The sequence below is a fragment of the Urtica dioica genome, chromosome 11, assembly GCF_054948205.1.
Source record: "Urtica dioica subsp. dioica isolate 48M chromosome 11, U.dioica_male_clone48M_v1_H2, whole genome shotgun sequence".
Taxonomy (NCBI): domain Eukaryota; kingdom Viridiplantae; phylum Streptophyta; class Magnoliopsida; order Rosales; family Urticaceae; genus Urtica; species Urtica dioica.
The window spans coordinates 11,407,299-11,426,023 of NC_142766.1; the positions used below are offsets into that span (position 1 = coordinate 11,407,299).

Below are 18,725 nucleotides of genomic sequence, written 5' to 3' on the forward strand. Positions count from 1 at the left end.
GTTCTAGGAATCCAAATCATTCGTGATAGGAAGAACAAACTACGAGCTCTGTCTCAAGGTACTTATATAGATAAGGTACTTTCTCGCTTCTCGATGCAAAATGTCCATGGGGTGTTATTGCCGATTCGTTCAGGAAAGTTCCTGTCGAAAGAGCAGTGTCCTAAGACACCGCAAGAAGTGAAGGATATGAGTCGAGTTCCATATGCCTCAGCAGTTGGGAGTCAGATGTATACCATGTTGTGTACTAGACCCGACATATGCTATGTAGTAGGAGTTGTTAGTAGATACCAGTCAAACCCTGGTCAAGAACATTGGATAGCTGTTAAGCATATCCTAAAATATCTTAAGAGAACTAGAGACATGATGCTTGTATACACAAGTAATGACTTGGTGATACAAGGATACACTGACTCTGATTTTCAGGCAGACCGTGACATGTTGAAGTCAACGTCTGGATCAGTGTTCACTCTCAATGGAGGAGCGATTGTCTGGAGAAGCATTAAGCAATCTAGTATCGCAGACTCTACTATGGAAGCTGAATATATTGCAGCTTCCGAGGCAGCCAAAGAGGCTGTTTGGCTTAAGAATTTCTTAGCCGAACTGGAGGTAGTTCCTAAAATGAACGAGCCTGTGCAACTCCACTGTGATAACACTGGAGCCATCGCAAACTCGAAGGAACCTCGCAGCCATAAGAGAGGAAAGCATATAGAACGAAAATACCACCTTATAAGAGAAATAGTTCGAAGAGGAGACGTGGCAGTCATGAAGATCTCGACGTTGGACAACATTGCGGATCCAATGACAAAAGGACTATCCGAACATGTGTTCGTGAAACACGTGGAAGGAATGGGCCTTAGATACATGCCATATCTTCTCTAGGTCAAAGTGGGAGATTGTTAGGAATTCTTGCCCACGAGAAGATACTTATGTAAATTCTCGTTGAAATTATTAATAAAATAAAGTTTGACATTTATTATCTATTTGAATTGAAAGCGTTATTTCTTATTTAATGAGATTTATTAAACATTCATTATTCCATAGCCTCCGTATCTAACTGAGTCACGTGCTGGGCACCTGAGTTCGGGCGGTGTGCTAAAACATGGTCGATGACTGATATACGCCTGGAAAACTATATCTAAAGTCATATATGTGGAACACATGGGTGAAGGCTGATCACTATGTGGGAGCATTCTACACTTGTGGTAAGTGTACGACCCGGACATGTCTTGGTGTAGATGTGTCGTTTAAGGACCGTTACGACACACTAACCGAGGCCACTATGATGGTCACAATGAGACTTGATCTAAATCCTGAAGTGATCATGGACACTAGGTTATGTTACTGAGCTCTTTGACTCATTCGCTAAAAGGCTATTCATGCTAATCACAGCTTATGTCTTGGGAGTTTTCTCAGAGCATAATTCGAGTGGGAAATGATTTACAGATACGGAATCCAGTCTTCCTGAAAGAAGGTTAATGTTCTCTCACCTAAGGGTTGATTCCAGAACCGATAGATTGCGCTCACTTTCGAAGTAAGTAACGTTCGAAAGAATCTTTCGCTGGGGAAGCAACAATGCTTAGGGCTGATATGTATCAAGAGAAGTATAACGGAAAAATTGACTTCTCTTGACACGGGTTGAACCTGGAGGATCTTGATCACGAACTGACTATATCAGTGGACACTCGTCACGATGAGTAAATATAATTCTAGTATAAAGGAGAGTTCAGTCTTGGCTTACAAGGTGGAGTATTTGACCAAGATTAAACGAATCGATGAAAAAAGAGAAATGACTATTTCGTCTTTTTCATCGGATTTGTTAAGCTTCTATTACTAGGTCCATAGTCCCCGATTCGGCTCTGATAAAGGCGGATAAGAACTTTCGTATAATAATGTTTATCATTATTAATCTCACTTGCAGTAATTGTGATTGACAGCATTAATTCTGGAAAACGGGTATTCGCAGAATTAAATAAATATTTATGGTAGAATTGTTTATTTATTGTTTGATCAAGTAAATAAACAATTATTAATTATTTGTTTATTGTTGGACCAAGTAAATAAATTATTAATTGGGTTTTAAGCAATTAGGCCTTGCACAAAATATGAAAATCGGATTTGGGAATTTCGGCATAGGAGTTGCGCAAATCCCCCTTGGCCGTGTGCCTAAAATTCGATTTTTTCAATATTGGTATTTACCAATATTTTCTCTTTAGTTGTTTAAATAAAGGAGATATAATAATATAAGATATTGTCCTATATTTTCTCCTTATTTAAAGGAAAGTATTTAGGAGAATATATGAAAATATATTTAAAGGGAAATAATATATTCCCCTTTATTCTCTCACTAAATAAAATATTCTCTATTTAAATAGAGAATAATATCCCATAGATATTGATCTGATGGATGAGAGAAAAAGTAGGATTCACTTGTTGAGATCCAATGGCCTAGATTTAATCCACTAGTGTGAACACAATAAAAGGAAATAAAATATTCTGGAAGATTCCATGAATATCTCCTTTTACTACTATAAATAGGGGTTCATGAGAATGCAAAAATAAGCAATTTTTGGTGAAAATTTCGTGCATCCTAGCCTCTCCTTGGCCGTGCATCTGTCTCTCCATCCCCTCGGAAATTCGTTTCCATTCTTAGTAAAATAAGAGAGAGATTTCGAAACACCTAGTTTCGTGATCTAGTGAGATAAAGACTGTGCCCACTCATCTTTCTTATTCGTCTCGGGGATTACGTTTCGGAAGACTAAGGAGTCATCACATCGAGTCCTTGAAGTAGAGTCCCTTATTTGATCGTGTGGAGGCTTGTACGTTCAAGACGAAGACGGATTGTGAAAGCTTTCAGTTCGTGAACCGAAAATCAATGTATGTACTCGTTTACTCTTATTTCGGTTGCTTGACATATATGCTCTCGAATAAAATTTAATTAACGTGAATTTAGATCTTGTCATATAATCAATGAATTAATTAGCTCATGATTAGCGTAATTAATTACTTTTCCGCATTTATATGGTTATATGGGGGAATCATCCCCGACAGTTGCCACCAATTTGTTATCCCTGCAAAACAAGACGATCGAGATCGGATTGATCTTGTTACTCAAGAAGTTGATTATCGGGTATAACATCATGATGATGGGGTTGATGATGGTCTTGGTGAACAAGATTATTGTTGATGGCAATCTCAGCTCTTGTTTTGGCCAATTGAGTCTCAGCAATTTGTATGTCTTGATGAAGTTGAGATATAATACTCACACAACCATAAACCGGGTTTTCTATTCTATGTTGTGCCTCAAAATGCATTGACTCTACTGCCTCACTTCGGCGCTACTCCGGCAAATCCTAAATTATTGGTAATTAAAAAGTGTATTTATACTAGATATCAAATGAGAAAAAAAAATTAAAACAATAAAGAAAATAAATCTATATAACAGTTCTCCTTTCCATTTTCATGCATTACTTACTTATATATTTATACAACAAATGTGTGTATCTATTGATAGATCATAGACTAGATATTATGTATCTGAAGCGTTTTGGCAACATTTTTTGCACCGTAGATTTTATGAACACAAGCAAATTTTTTAGGATCATTTGAAGGAAAATCTGAATAGAAAATGCAATCTTGTGGGCATTTCCTTCTCAAAAAAATATTGTCAAGAACAAGAGGTCAACGTGAATTAAGCAAATAGGTAGGAGAAGGAAGTCTATCGATTAACAATGCGTTTTCTTCAAGCGATCAACGAGTAATTAATGCCTTGTCATAGTCAAAAGAGCTTATAATTTCGAACTGTTTTTTGAATGTTTGTAATCTTAAATTTAACAGAAGGCGTGACATTTCGGAGAGTTTTATATTTGGTATAAGAATTCACAAATTCCATATAATTACACCCACATGGCTAATAACGCATTTCGGAGTAACTTATTTCATTCTAAATCTTTTATTAAAAAATGAAAAATTAATAAATGAAAATACATTAAGGATGCCAAATGCCAACATACTGCTGTATCTTGTTTTTTTTTTTTTAAATAACGTGTTTATTCATAGGTCTTTATAGTTTGCATTTATTACGCATTGAACATTCTAAGAGGAAAAGAACTCTGACCATTAACGTGTACATAACATTTAATAGAATAATAGTCCCCGTCTATAACAAATTTGTCATTTAAGGCAATCAATTACTTAAAAAATTAAGGACGACATTGAATACAAACGTTATTAAGAAAAAACTTCGGGAATACATTTTTTAATAAGACGTTAGGAAAATTTACTTAAATTTACTACGCACGTTTAATTGAATGCCTTCGTAATTAGAAAAAAAAAATGCTAAAAACCACATGATTGATAGACAAGTTATTTATTATGGTATTTTCAAAATATTTTTCAAAAACATCTTGTTTTAAAAAATGTAGCCGTTATTTCCCTCAAAAAAATATAGCCGTTATTGGAACATGAATATATAAGAGCAAGTTTAAAACAACGAAACATAAAATCTTGTTGAGATTTTTTCATCAAGAACAAGAGGAAAAAAAAAATATTGTCCCATCGATTATATAGGTTATTAGATATTGTCTTCAATCTAATATATATAGTCTCTAAAGATATGACATCAAGACATCGTTGCGCAGCTTGCAAGTATTTGAGAAGAAAATGCCCACAAGATTGCATTTTCTATCCATATTTTCCTTCAAATGATCCTCAAAGATTTGCTTGTGTTCATAAGATCTACGGTGCAAAAAATGTTGCCAAAACGCTTAAGGTACATAATATGTAGTCTATGATCTATCAATAGATACACACATTTGTTGTATAAGTATATAAGTAGTGCATAGACATGGAAAGGAGAACTATTATATAGATTTATTTTCTTTATTGTTTTAATTTTTTCTTCTCATTTGATATCTAGCATAACTACACTTTTTAATTACCAATAATTTAGCATTTGCCGGAGGAGCGCCGAGGTGAGGCAGTAGAGTCAATGCATATCGAGGCGCAACATAGAATAGAAGACCCGGTTTATGGTTGTGTGAGGATTATATCTCAACTTCATCAAGAAATACAAATTGCAGAGACTCAATTGGCCAAAACAAGAGCTGAGATTGCCATCAACAATAATCTTGTTCACCAAGACCATCATCAACCCCATCATCATGATGTTATACTGGACAATCAACTTCTCGAGTCACACGATCAATCCGATCTCGATCGTCTCATTTTGCAGGGATAACAAATTGGTGGCAACCACGTTGAGCAATCTCCGTACTCTCACAATTCAAATTAAGCGGCTTGAAATATATAATCAATTCCCAAAATTAGAATAATTTTGTTATCATTACATGCACGGATACGGCACTTGCTTTGCACTCTTGTATTAATTTTACATAATGTCATTTTATTTCTTCAAAAATAAGTAAATATAAATTAGCACATATGAATGATTTATCAAATGGAATATAAGTTCATTCTCCATTTCCAAATTCAATTTTATATGCATAGTAACTATTTCTAAGTCATAATAATGTGCCGGGAGACGGACGGAGCCAGTAACTCGTGTTTTATTTTTAAATTAATATATTATAAATTAAATTAATTATTCGGTAATTAGAATTTTTAACATGCAAAATATATATCTACTAAGATTAGAGTTGCAAGTGATCTCTCTAGATTCTTTTTTTTTTTGTCAATAATAAAGAATCATCTTTTAACCAAAATAACTAAATCTCTCTAAAAATAAAAATAGATTATTGAGTTAAAGAATCAAAGTTTTAGCATTCGAGTTTCCATCATATTAATTGAGCCATATATTGATATAGAAATAATAAAGTGATGTGTGTATGTATGCTTGTAAACTTGGTTATATGCATAGTAACTATTTCCATCATATTCATTTTGTTTGTTTATTCTTTTTAATGAACATTACCGGTTTCTATACATGTCCCCAATCAAGAGGAAGAAATTATATATAAGGCAAAATCCAATGTGAATCAATCAGTTATTAAGAGGTCGTTTTTTAAAGCACTCCATAAAATTTAGGGATTTAAACGAAATAAAAATACTATTTTTATATAGCATATATTTCTCATATACCCGCATAGGAGAAATTGTATGACTACATCTATATTGACATAGAATTCTCTAAATACCTTTCATTTGGAATTGTTACATCTAAATTGACATTGACTTCTCTAAATACTTTTCGTTTGGAATCGTTACATCTAAATTGATTTAGGATTTTTTTTTTTTTTTTTTTTTTTTTGCTCAGAATGCTGGTTACAAGAATAGATTAGGGGAAATTTAAAAAATACTCCATTTGAAGATATTAATTTCCAAAATACCTAAATGTTTGAAACATTTTATAAATACATCGTATTTTTTTCGGATGATTTTGTAAATATTTTTAATAATAATGTAAACAATTAATAACAAGTGAAATGAAACTATAAAGAGTTTAGTTTCCGTGCTTGCTTTGAGACCGAGCCATTACAAAAAAACAATTTAATTGTGTTGTGCCGTAATTATAAATAAAATGTTTCTACCGAAGCCCGAAACAAACTCACTTAAAATAATGATGATAGTAACAAGGAGCATTATACATAAAAAAAAAATGTGTACAAAAACAATGATAGTCATCGAACTAAATTAATGTATAGTACATTTATATCTTACCTAAAACTAAATTCACGTTGTCAAAACCTGAATTGTTGCTAAAGATTTCAAAGAATTAGCAGCCCCTATTCTTCTCAAGCCAAATGAGAAAACTAAACTTAAATCAAGCTTACGTGTGAATGTCCAAAATTTCGAGGTTTCTTTGTCACTCAAAATGGTTGGTATTAGAAATGTGGTAGTGGTTGGCGTCAAATGACGAAATCGACCCGGGTTTTGATCGGCTTTAGCTTGATTCCCCAAGCTCTCTGGGGAGAAAAGCTCCGCAGCTATACAAGAGCTGTTCGACGGGCTGGTTGGGTTCGAACCGTTGCTCGACGAGGTCCGGAATTGAGGCAGCCGATAGAAGCCGAAGCCCATTAGGAATAGCTCGATCGGAACTATCATCGCGTAAGGGTGTTCTTTTGTCACCAACGACCCACATGCTTGAACCTTTTATATTAAGAGGATTTAACAATAAGAAAAACAAGATATAAATGTTGTTTTATGAAACTGACATTTTGGTAACTTTTACCACAAAATAGTTTTTCCAATTATTCTGTTACATTTTAGTCCCAAGATCAATATAAAAGGTATTTATTAGCTTTTATTGTATTTTATGAATTTCAACACCTAAAGAACATATGAAATATAATAAATTTATAATTATATATACTTTCAAAAAGTATCATGAAAACAAAATCAGACTCTAAAAGTCCAAAAAATATTTAGCTTTTAGTTCTTTTAGGGTTAGAATAGGAAAACTGTACCATTGAGAATACCGTTACTGTTGAAGAATACCGTCAAATACCGTACTTACCGAGAGGAATGTAGTGAATAATTTATTTTAAAAAATTCATACATAATAATGGATAAATATGGAAAAAAATCTACAATAATAGCTCAACAACAATCCAACACAAACTTAATGACATAGTTCAATACAAAGTACAAAATCAAAATAATGATGATATTCGTGTTAAAAACCAACTAATTATACATAAAATTTCATATTCTACAACTAATTTAACAAAAAAAGAAGTCAAAAACACATTCAAATCTAATTGGATACAAACTCCAATTAAACACGATAATGAAGTTAGAAACTAAGAATTTGAACTAAGTCATCAAAAACTAACGACAAATTTCGTGAAGGACACTAAATATCATCATATTTTAAGAATTGTCAGTATTTGACCACTTACCGGTAAATTTCCTTCAGAATGCGTGAAAATTTACCTAAAAACAACCGGAAAGTGAACGGATTCTCCAGAAAACACCGAAAACCAGAACGGTTTCGTCGTAATCCAAGAAAAGAACGCAAAGTGAACGGTTTTGTACATATCGGTACCGAGACTTTGAAAAAAATGGTTTTCGGACTGGTTTACGTTCGGTTTTACCGGAATTTCAAACCTTGGTTGGTTCGAATCACCTCATGTCTATTTGCTTATTTTCTTATAACTCTTAAACCACCTTGTTTGATATAGGGATAAGGTGATTTCGAACAAAAGTAAAGTAAGAGGAAAATACTGGATGGTCTTTGTGTACGAGGGCAATTTTATCAAAATGAAAAGGTCAACTAAAATTAGAAGGGACTAGTTACAATAATTAAATGGATAATCTCTATAATAATAGATAGTATACTCGGTTAACTCAAAGGATAAATGCAACAATATATAATTGTATCTCAAGTAGATACCATATTTTCTTTTGTGTTTAAAAATTAAAACACAACCAAAGATATCCATTTTGTATTTCCAAGATGTTGCTATTGTTCAATATTTTGTTTAGAAAAATGTGACTTTAATTCATTTTAATTTTAAGCTTCAAAAAATGCATCAAATGAGGATGAGATAAAATTATTTGTTTACACTTGGTCGAAGTGTTGTTTGAGCAAAAATAAAAGGGTTAAATTGCGGGGAATTGACACTAATAATACCATCTCAATGTCACTTATCAAATGTAGCCCAAAACTCAATAATTGACAAAAGTAATACCACAAGTAGGTGAGAGAATTTATTTTTTCCTGAACTACCCTCAAGACCCATTAATGTGAAAACCAACTCATTTTGCTCTTTTTTTCTTCAGAACCCAGCCAGCTTTCCTCAAACAAACCGTGTGAAAAAAAAAACACTAACTCCTTCTCTGGTTGTGGTTCGCCGGAGGTTTCTTTATGAGGGTCGCCAGAGTGCTAGTCGCCGGAATCTTGCTCGCCGAAATCCAAAGGATGGTTTTTTTTCCTGCAATTCTAAGGTTTGAATCCTATACCCATTTTGCAATAATCCTAAACCTATTTTTTTCCTTCTTTCAAATCCAAATGACGGTTTGTTTCCTACAAATCCAAGGTTCTTCTTCTTCTTCTTGTGCTGAGGAGGTTTCCTGCAAATCCTAGATCCAAAATTTCTTCAAACATATTTTGGTAAGTTATTCCTATTTTTAACATATAAGAATATATTTAATTGTTTTGATTCATGTTGAAATAGGTTCCATTGTGTTTGGGTGTGATTTGTTTGTCAAAAATGGCATTTTTTGTTGATTTCTCGATTTTTCCAGGGTGTCACGAAGTGAATCCAGTTCGTGACACACGAACTGGAAATGAGGAGTTTTGGGCTTTGAGATGATGAGGAATGAGGAATTTGTTTGAGTTATGATTTGATGTATCTTGTGTTGAATTTTTGGGTGCTTCCTGGAAAAAGTATGTAAAGCTGGGCATGCATGATTTTGATTCGCTGGGAATGTTGGAGCTTCAACTTTTTTTTTTTCTTCTTCTTCTTCTTGATTCAGTGGATTTCTTATCTTCTAATATATATATAACGTTTGTTCCATTTTCACTGTGTAAGTTTTGCAGTTTGAAAGTGGTTCATCAACATTCAAGTTTCAAAGTCTGTGTGTGTGTCTATGTGTGTGTGTTACCGAGATTGTATGATGCTAGAAGCTTAAAAAGGGTTAGTGTTGTAAAGCTTGTTTGGAAATACAAATATGTCACGGAGTGAATTCACTTCGTGACAGATGTGTCACGGAGTGAATTAACTTCGTGACAGATGTGTCACAAAGTGTGTTTATTTAACTTGAATGTTTATTTTATGTTTTTGGCTCGTAATTTTTCTCTTATGGTAACACTATTGGTGAATGGGTATTCCGTCTAATTTTTCTCTTATGGTAACAGTGTTTCTGACTTGATTTGTTTTAGGTTTTATCTTTAATGACGAAGTCGAAAGAAACCGAGGTAGATGAGGCCTCAAAAAGTGTCTGACGAAGCCTTAGGACGGCTTCGAAAAGGAAAATTATTTCGCCATCCAAGAGCTCCGACGATGACGACACGTTCTTGGTCACACTACCAAAGATAAAGAAGGTATAGAATAAAAACTAAGTGGCCTATTCAGAGTAATTTAAGGTGACGCCTTAGTTTGTTTTGTGCTTGATATAGACTAAAAACAAGGTCGAGTCCTCGGGCGTTACGGCGGCCTCGGAGAGTCCTACCACTTTTATTTCCCGAAAGGTGAGTGTCACAAACCCATTTGGATCCTGTTTCGTCACATATTGGTAACGAACTGATTGAGTTCGTGACCAATGTGTCACGAACTCGCTAGCTTCGTTACAGATGTTTCACGGACTGACCCACTTCGTGACACATCTGTCACGGAGTGGGCGAGTTCGTGACACATCGGTCACGAACTCAACCAGTTCGGGCCACATAGTAGATGTAATTGAGTTTATGTAATGGTTTCACTAATTATGTCATTGACTCATATGTGTAGGAGTGGAAACTGTGTATACCCAAGGCCAACATTGAAGGTTTTTCGTTTAACGTCCACAGGGGATTGGAAAATTTCATCATTCTCTTACTCGACCGCAGCAATGAAACTCAAGTTGGCTTCGCCCAATCATGTTTTGGGCAGTTTGTGGGGCAATAAAAAATAGTGTAAAAAGGTGAAATATTTGTTGTTTTACGAACCTACAAACTTGACTATTTCAATGTGTAAAAAGTTGTGTAACTAAATTATATCTCTAAGCTTAGTTTAAGTCAAACATGTTTTGGTACTTTATGATAATGCAGTTATATTATGAATATTCTTATATTATTGGCTTTCCTTATCCTATTATGTTTTGGTACTGAAGATCCATTAGCCTTATATTCTTCTTATTATTATGTCATATGAACAATGAATTCAATATCACATTACACTGGCGAGTCCAACAAAAGTCAAACCAAATCAAATGTAATTTCATTTTTTAAATCATTCAATACATCTCCGACTCATTTAAACAATAACACAATACCTATAAACAAAACAACAACCAGCATTTTAATCTTGAAAATTGGGTTCCTGTAGCCGTTGGGGTTATGGATTTTCAGTTTATAGGGGGTAGTATGGGCTCTGTAGTGGGTGAGAAAATAACACGTTTGATAGAGTCTATTTAGATACAATCAAATGTTCCAATTCATTGGCTTCAGGGTTCTTCGTGTTTGAAGTCTTCATCGAAAAAAGATGGTATCTGGTTTTCCAATGAATTTATCTTCCTTAGCAGCCCTGGAATGATTTGAATCGATCTTAGGCACATAGGTGGGTCAATCCATTCCAAAAACCCGCATCCACTGAATTTCTTTATTTGTTACAAGCATAAACCAAAGAATATTTATTTACAAAATCTTAAAAAGAATAGAAATATATGCGAACCTTATACTCAGGGCATCTCGATCGATCGGTCGTCACAACTGAATCCGTAACGATTTTCCTTATTTATAAGATTTCTAGACAGTTTCTAGGATAACGAGAAACATATGCAAACCTTATACTCGGGGCATCCATAGAATCGTCTTCCAGGGTTATCCGCAGTCCAAGAAGTTCGTTCAACTCCATTTAGACCACACGAACATGAAGGAGGAGGTCGTCGACGCTCGGTACCACCTTCTGTATTTCCAGAAACGCGCGACTTCCGACGTGTTGACAAACTGCAATCACTCGACTCCATCGTGATATTGAAAATCGACCGAAGAAATTGGGAAGAAGAGGAACCCTAACTCAAGACTATTTGGGGGCTTCTGATTTTAATATGATAAATGAAACAATTTTATAAGACAATAAACATTTAATTCTGAATTCATTACAAATTCTATTAAAAAACGGTTATTAACATCGAAAAACATCTAGTTCGTGACACATGTGTCACGAAGTGAATCCAGTTCGTGGCACTTCTGTCACGAAGTGAATCCAATTCGTGACACCCTGGAAAAATCGAGAAATCAACAAAAAACGCACAAATCACACTCAAACACAATGGAACCTATTTCAACATGAATCAAAACAATTAAACATGTTCTTATATGTTAAATATATGAAGAACTTACCAAAATATGTTTGAAGAAGTTTTGGATCTAGGATTTGCAGGAAACCTCCTCAGCACAAGAAGAAGAAGAACATTGGATTTGCAGGAAACAAACCATCATTTGGATTTGAAGGAAAAAATGGGTTTAGGATTATTGTAAAATGAGTTAAAAATGGGTTTAGGATTCAAACCTTGAATTTGCAGAAAAAAAAAAACCATCATTTGGATTTCGGCGAGCAAGATTCCGGCGACCCGAACTCCGGCGACCCTTGTGAAGAAACCTCTGGCGACCCGCAAGCGGATAAGGAGTGAGTGTTTTTTTTTCACACGGTCTGAGTAAGGAACTGAATGCTGGGTTCTGAAAAAAAAAACGCAAAATGGAGTTGGTTTATTCATTAATGGCCTTGAGGGTAGTTGAAGAAAAAAAAAATTCTCTCACCTACTTGTAGTATTATATTTGTCAATTTTTGAGTTTTGGTTTTTATTTGATAAGTGACATTGAGATGGTATTATTAGTGTCAATTCTCCTTAAATTGCGAGTATAAATATGTTATATTTGGTTAAATTTAAGGGTCTTTGTGTAAGTAATATATTCTCCTCTCGTATTTATTCAAAATCTGCCACTACATTCTCTCACGCCACACTTTTCCATCGAATTACGCCATTGGATGTTGTTCATCATCGTTCAACTTCTTCGTTCTATATTAGAGTTTCATGTATTCAAATCCCATTCGCCTTTGGAGTATGAAATGAACTCCTTGTGATTTAAATTTTGGGTTATTGGCGGCATAAATACCATAACTTTTCGATTTATACACTTTTATACCACAACTTTTTTTTCGGCGGCAAAAATACCTAACGTTAAGTTTTTGGACCACTGTTATTCTCAATCCGTTAAAATAACACGTGGACCCCGGCATAAATACCATAACTTTCAATTTTATGGGTAATTGACGGCATAAATACCACAACTTTTCGATTTTATACACTTTTATACCCATCGGATCTCACATGAGCTAGGGTCAATCGCAAAATTTCCTCCTCCTATTCGCCGACATATGCTCACTCGCTCTCTCACGCCGAAGATCCCACTTGCTGTTCCATCCTCAAATCACTCCCGCGCTTAACCTTCTCACACGGCGCGTCACTCTATGCTCAGGCACTCCGCCTCAGCGTCATCGCCGACTCTTTTATCGCCACGTCATTCCTTGTTCTCTATGTCAACGCCGGCAATCTCCAAAATGGGCGCAAGATGTTCGACAAAATGCCCCAAAAGAGACTGTTGATGTCATTTTCGAGCCTCAAAAATTATGAAGAAAATCGTCATAAGGAAACGAGAGGACAATTATAAAAAACTTCCTTAAGAACAAGTAAACGAATTTATTTTTTATTCGGTCTTGAGTACACTAGTCGAGCTCGGATGATTATGAACACAATCGACGTGCTCAGAAGTACAATTTGGGAAATCCTTGGAGACACGTGCTGGCGACTTCGTCCTTTATCGCCTCTTCTTCTGCCACGTCAAACTGCGTTTGAACAGTCTCGATAGAAATCATCAATTCTCCGTATTTCAAGGCGATATCACTTCTCCAATATTGACTTCAACTTCGTCACGACCTTGGCAGTCACATTGTGAGCTCGTAAAATAGACTTGGGCTGGGCCCAAGTGAGTTATTAAATTCGTACGACAATGATTAATAACAATCAATTAATAATTGTCGTTTATTAATTATTTAAATTATTTTTATCGAAATGGGCTTTGATGAATGTTGGACTTTGGCTGTCCAATATCAAATTTTATGAGGTCGAAAATCTACCCCCAAAATTAGCTCCCAGTCTATTAATTATTTTTTCTATAAAACTTTTGGTATAAAATAGAAAAGTTATGGTATTTATGCCGAAAATAACCCATAAAATTGAAAAGTTGTGGCATTTATGCAGGGGTTTACGTGTTATTCTAACGGAATGAGAATAACGATGGTCCTAAAATCTAACATTATGTATTTTTGCCGCCGAAAAAAAAGTTGTGATATAAAAGTGAATAAAATAAAAAAGTTGTGGTATTTATGCCACCAATAACCATTTTATTTTTGTGTTCCTTCAATCAGGCATATACCGTCGGTATCTTATTATTTCCATAATGGTTCGATTTTAAATTGATAAGCTCTAGTTATGATATTGATATCATTCGTAAGTAGGCAAGAGCAAGACTTGCCTAAAGGCGCTCTCTCTGTGTATGCATCAATTATCCCGAGCTGAACATTGATTTATGAAATGTAACATTCTTTTACCATGCGAGAAAAATCTAAACTTTGTATGCTTTATCACTGACGACTCTTGATGTGTTCAAAATTTAACCTTCTTATCAAGATTTTCATGCGTCAAATATAAAATATATGGCCCAGCTACCATAAGATACCCCGTAGTTGAAAATTACCCAAGCTGCCTCATATTAAACCTTTTTTTTTAGAATACATTAATTTTCATTCTTATTAAAATATCTCATTTTACTATTTTTGGTTTACGGCTTTATTTGAACTTTTTATTGTTTGAAATCTATTTAAATTTTATTAGTCGTTTATAGTTTAATTTAAAATAATGTAAAATATAAAAATACATTAATTACTGGGATTTTTTTTTTATAATTTAGGTATGCAGGAATTGCCATTATAAATACTATTTGTGGAATTTAACCAAGAAATGGAGAAAGAAGATCATGATTCTTAAGCAAGAGCCCATTGGATAATCAAGGGCCTGAGATGTATTTCGTTTCTACGAGACCCAGCAAGAAAGTTTCATTCCCTTATGAGCAGGAAAAAAAAAATTAAATAAACAAAGCTATAAGGTTTCTCTATTGTTATTATCATTATGATTAAATTTTTTATTACTATTATGAACTTTATCTTCTCTCAAGAACTTTAGATGATACTGATGTTATTAACTAATTTCTTGGTATATTATTGTTGGAATTGATTTTTAATTTTAGAAAACAGTTGAACCGCGAGGGACGGATGAATTATATATAGTTCATATAAATTATTTCAAAATAGAATAACTGAAACAATAAGCATGTATAATTTATAAGGATTTGAAAGACTAGTGTTAGTGTCATTAAAATTGAATATATTGGAGTGTTTAAAGGTTTATTATGTTTGTGTTGTTGTCTCGCAACCAACCCCGCGAAGCGCAATCTAGCCCAGCAATCATTGGTTTGAGCCAAAACAATAACTTGAAGAAATTGTTCACGATTGAGCATGGAACATGCAAATAGTACAGGTAAATATCAAGAAAATGAGTATTTATAACCTGAAAGATACAATTTTTCTGATAAAAACTTTAAACACGATATTTTGCAAATTTTAAAAAACTATTATCACATGCAATTACATTTTGTGCTATTTTAGATATGGAAGAAATTCGGCACTCTGGAATAGAAGACAAAGAGAGCCCATAACTTGCCCGGGCTGAAAAATGTGAGGTGAGAACTCATAACTTAATGCCTTTGAGGAAACCTAAAATCTATAGAAGATGCAAGGAGGCTAGAATGTTCCTTGAAGATCGATGAGCCAAGAAGGACCGGACCAAAGAGGGCAAAGACTAAGGACGACGTAACCTAAGGACCAATCAAGGAGAACCGGGCAAGACTAGGGTCGAACGAGGGGTCATGATATTTATCAGACGAGGTCAGGGTTGGGGCTCAAACATGGTTGGTGCATACAAGGCTAAAGTCGACGCCCGAATAGGGCCGTCAGAGACATGGCCAGGGTCGAACCTCATACTGGATTGTTGTTCGTATGGAGTTGGAGAGACAAAACAAGGTCGTCGTTGTTACAGGATTGGGACCGAACAGAGCTAGCATTCGTATGACGACAGGGCTCGAACAAGGTTGACGTCCGTATAGGATCGAGGCCAATGTCGAGAGCAGACAAAGTTGATGTACGCACATGGCTGCATGCAGGGGCGGAGCTGCCCTATGCCGAGAGTGGGCTTCAGCCCACACTGAAATTTCAATGTAATGTAGTGTGGGTTTTATATTTTATTTCAAATAATTAAATACTAACCAAAAGCCCACACTCAAAAACTTTTGGATACTAATATTAGCCCACTACACTGATACGCCCACACTGACTTTGATCTCTGGCTCCGCCCCTGGCTGCATGGGCGGCGTCGTGGGGTTGGACTAGGCAGTTTGGATCTGTTGCGGTCTTTTCATCTCGATCAGACGTCTGTTTTCTCTTGATTATGTTGTCCGATAATTGACTTAACCTTTGGACTTATGTTTTGAATTCGCTTTTAGGGCTTGAGTCACATATTCATGTACATAGCTTGAATGTTTCATGTCATTTTTTAGTTGGGGTGTCGCATTTTCTTGTGGAATGACAATGTTATAACATTAACCCTCAATTTTTTGTACAACTTCTCGTGCAAAAAATTATGATTTTTTTATTCTTTACTGAGGTTTTTCTTCACTATCTTGCTATCATGCCATCGACTCGTTTGATTTTGTCATTTCTCGTGACTTGAGCATGTGTCTAGTGATAACTTTTTTGGGCCACAAAGTTAAGTTTTTGTAACGTGCAGGCTAATGGGACTCGGGCCCTTGTTGCCGGGGCAAGGGCTTTAGCGGGTTGGTGAGCCCACCTGAGTCCTATGGGGTTCAAGTGTCGATGTATCGTAAGGTGAAGTTCGCTTGGATACCATTGGTTGGCGTTGAGCCTTATAATAGATTATTATGTCGTTTTTGCGGAAATTGAGAGTCTAAACAAGTTAAAGTTAGTACAGTGACATATTGAGACGGCGATGATAATGGAGTAATGGACTATTTGGTTAAATTTTCAACGCCTAAACTGCATTTATCTTGTTACTCTACAAATGATTGTGTTTATAACCTCGAATCACTCTATTAATTAAGCTTAGTTACTCATCGGAAAGAGGGGATGTGAATAACATTTCATTGTCCGAATCAAACAGTTGATCAAAGTTTAATTGGTCAAGTCAATCCCGCTGGGACTTGTCGCCAGCTCTAGGCAGGAAAACGTTAAGCAAGTTCTTGACCAAATATTTAATATCACGGTAAACCCAAATCAAACCAAGCCTTTGACAATTTGTCAACATCTTAGAAATGTTATGGATTTTGTTTTCAGCAGCTATAATTAATATGACCCCAAATTTTTTCCCTCGGTATGTACAAAAACATGTGCATATATTGAAAATGGACAAAACTTTTACCGGATAATGAGCAAAAAGAAATGAACAAACAATTGTTTAGACCAAGAATTTGTCCTTACTGTGAATAATAGATTAATGCAGTTTTGCCATATTTATTTTTTTTCCTCTGCGCGGGGAAATAAAGAAAAAAACGAGCAGTGAAACATAAATGCATTGCTTTTGCCACCGCCTGAAACTGAACCATTTTGGCCTCTTCTATACTTCAATACGCAACAGACACATCTAAACTTCAGATGCATTAATTGACTCAATTTCACTATATGATATATCCATAACAAACTTCTAGACCACTTCAAGCTTTTGTATTCACCGAGTCCCATTTATTTGATCCAAAAAATAAAATAAAATTATTCGGTTTCATTTAATACATTGGGGGAAAATATTAGAATAACTATATCCATATACATTTCACCAACAAAGTAAGAGAGAAAAAAATTAACATCCTCTCAATGCTCTCATCAACAGAGAAAAACAGAAAAACAAAAATAAAAATATGCTGTATATTTTAAATTATATATATGTATTTATAATTATTTTTTTATTATTCTGGGGAGGGGACTGTATGATTATTGTGATAATATATTGGGGTCCATGCTAATCATTGGGCAGCAAGATCTTTCTTATTGTGTGAATAGTCAGATATACAATCTACCATAAAGAACAGAGCTTCTATACATGGACCTTTTTAATTTGTTGAGATTTTAAATTTGTGATGTTTTCTATTCTCGGGATGAATCTGGACATGCAAAACCGGAGTGGAAAAATTACACAAATTTAGAACAGCGAAATTCAAGTTGGTCTCAATGAGTGCAACATTTTTATGGATATAACAATGTGATTCTGAATATAAATGTGTATTGAAATAGCTTGTGTGTATAATATTTGTGTTGGAGTTATTTGCTTGGAGTACAAGCAATGACTTGATCTAGTCACTTGTTCTCACATATAATCTTCAAAAGTATAATTAATACTTAGGATTTGATCCAGACCAATCATCTTTCTTCTTATCACATAATAAGCAAAATACAACTCATAATAACTACAGTTTTAAAGGAATGTGTAAGATTCGTGACATTTCAATACTTTAGTACAAAGTCAGAGAAAAGGTGAAAAAATATATCCCACATGAAGAACATGCAATATGGTTTTACTGGGAACAAACAGAAGTATATATGATCTTAAAACCTTTTTTCTTACCTAATCCATAATTTTTTTTTTTTTTTTTTAGCGAACCATGAAGATTTCTTTACAAGAACAAAAATTTCAATTTTTTTTTCTAGACCAATCATTGGTATCATAAAGGAATAATTAGTAGGAAGCATATTACCTATAAAGTTGATGGATGAATGAGTACAACATTATAGATATTTTTTTCATTCATCTCTTAATAAAACATATTAATGGGTCCATAAGATGAACCAACTATTTTCTCTTGCCTTTTTGTCTCTTCTCTCACGCATAATCTTGGATGTATATTTATTTATCCTCGATTATGCCTCAAATTGAGATAATATATT

General features: G+C 34.6%; 2 pseudogenes; both read left to right on the top strand.

The window, feature by feature from the left end:
* Positions 1–93: 93 nt before the first annotated feature.
* LOC149381225 (secreted RxLR effector protein 161 pseudogene) lies at positions 94–879 on the top strand (annotated as a pseudogene).
* Positions 880–4,612: 3,733 nt separating this feature from the next.
* LOC149381226 (LOB domain-containing protein 23 pseudogene) lies at positions 4,613–5,236 on the top strand (annotated as a pseudogene).
* Positions 5,237–18,725: the final 13,489 nt, after the last annotated feature.